Below are 2,234 nucleotides of genomic sequence, written 5' to 3'. Positions count from 1 at the left end.
ATAGTAACTGGTCTTCAAACTCTCCCTTCAATCAGTCTATAGTAACTGGTCTTCAAACCTCCCTTCAATCAGTCTATAGTAACTGGTCTTCAAACTCTCCCTTCAATCAGTCTATAGTAACTGGTCTTCAAACCCTCCCTTCAATCAGTCTATAGTAACTGGTCTTCAAACTCTCCCTTCAATCAGTCTATAGTAACTGGTCTTCAAACCCTCCCTTCAATCAGTCTATAATAACTGGTCTTCAAACCCTCCCTTCAATCAGTCTATAGTAACTGGTCTTCAAACCCTCCCTTCAATCAGTCTATAGTAACTGGTCTTCAAACCCTCCCTTCAATCAGTCTATAGTAACTGGTCTTCAAACTCAATCAGTCTATAATAACTGGTCTTCAAACCCTCCCTTCAATCAGTCTATAGTAACTGGTCTTCAAACCCTCCCTTCAATCAGTCTATAGTAACTGGTCTTCAAACCCTCCCTTCAATCAGTCTATAGTAACTGGTCTTCAAACTCTCTTTCAATCAGTCTATAGTAACTGGTCTTCAAACTCTCTCTTCAATCAGTCTATAGTAACTGGTCTTCAAACTCTCCCTTCAATCAGTCTATAGTAACTGGTCTTCAAACTCTCCCTTCAATCAGTCTATAATAACTGGTCTTCAAACCCTCCCTTCAATCAGTCTATAATAACTGGTCTTCAAACCCTCCCTTCAATCAGTCTATAATAACTGGTCTTCAGGTAATTTGGTGATTTATAATTTATTTTAAAAACAGTACACGCCCACGTCTTATGTGCAACACACACAGACCTACAGTATAGGCGGGTAACCGTAGCAACAGGGAGAGGGGTCACGTAAAAGTTAGATGGGTCAGGAAAGAACAGGTAATTGTGTTTATCTAGACAGCTCCACATCACAGCTCAATGTAAAGAGGTAGAGGTCAACACACACACACACACACACACAACACACACACACACACACACACACACACACACACACACACACAAACACACACACACACACAACACACACACACACACACACACACACACACACACACAAAACACACACACACACACACACACACACACACACACACACACACAGCTCTACATTACAGCTCAATGTAAAGAGGTAGAGCTCAACACAAACACAAGCTCTACCCACATTGTACCCTGTTCTACACCTGTTGTACCCTGTTCTACACCTGTTGTACCCTGTTGTACCCTGTTCTACACCTGTTGTACCCTGTTCTACACCTGTTGTACCCTGTTCTACACCTGTTGTTCCCTGTTCTACACCTGTTGTACCCTGTTCTACACCTGTTGTACCCTGTTCTACACCTGTTGTACCCTGTTCTACACCTGTTGTACCCTGTTCTACACCTGTTGTACCCTGTTCTACACCTGTTGTACCCTGTTCTACACCTGTTGTACCCTGTTCTACACCTGTTGTACCCTGTTGTACCCTGTTCTACACCTGTTGTACCCTGTTCTACACCTGTTGTACCCTGTTCTACACCTGTTGTACCCTGTTCTACCTGTTGTACCCTGTTCTACACCTGTTGTACCCTGTTCTACACCTGTTGTACCCTGTTCTACACCTGTTGTACCCTGCTGTTGTTCTACACCTGTTGTACCCTGTTGTACCCTGTTGTACCCTGTTCCCTGTTCTACACCTGTTCTACACCTGTTGTACCCTGTTCTACACCTATTGTACCCTGTTCTACACCTGTTGTACCCTGTTCTACACCTGTTGTACCCTGTTGTACCCTGTTGTACCCTGTTGTACACCTGTTGTACCCTGTTCTACACCTGTGCACCTGACAAATAAACTCTTGATTTGATGTTGAGTTTACGTTAGAATTTGACTTGCTGTTTGGGTTGTTTGATTGAAATGGCCTCTTCTTCTTTGACAGAGACGAACCAGAGGAATCCAATACGTTCCTTTATTTATCAAATAATGGAAAACCGTTAGGATGGACAAAGACGACATGCCTGTTAGGTCTATGAGTCAACTGATCTAGCAGGACCAACCGATCTAGCAGGACCTCTACTGTCTCATTGTTGAGGACACATAAAGAAGTCTTTGTTCCACCACCGGCAGACGACTCTGACAGTTTGGTTGTGACCCAAATGGGACCGTATGGGCCCCTGTTCAAAAGTAGTGTCCTAGAAAGGAAAATGGGTTGCATTCCCGTGACGTCTCTGGTTACAGGACTGACCGTTAGATCCTCTCAG

The 2,234-nt window shown here is 43.8% G+C and overlaps 1 long non-coding RNA gene across 1 annotated transcript; it reads right to left on the bottom strand.

The window, feature by feature from the left end:
• Window positions 1-1,107: 1,107 nt before the first annotated feature.
• On the bottom strand, window positions 1,108-1,813 carry LOC127927927 (uncharacterized). Its single transcript, XR_008129541.1, has 3 exons — window positions 1,726-1,813; window positions 1,535-1,597; window positions 1,108-1,442 (listed from the first exon to the last, which is right to left on the bottom strand). It is a non-coding gene; the product is annotated as an uncharacterized LOC127927927 (long non-coding RNA).
• Between the last annotated feature and the right edge of the window lie 421 nt (window positions 1,814-2,234).

Source organism: Oncorhynchus keta, unplaced genomic scaffold, assembly GCF_023373465.1.
Source record: "Oncorhynchus keta strain PuntledgeMale-10-30-2019 unplaced genomic scaffold, Oket_V2 Un_scaffold_19201_pilon_pilon, whole genome shotgun sequence".
NCBI lineage: Eukaryota > Metazoa > Chordata > Actinopteri > Salmoniformes > Salmonidae > Oncorhynchus > Oncorhynchus keta.
This window is presented reverse-complemented; position numbering and strand designations above follow the sequence as displayed.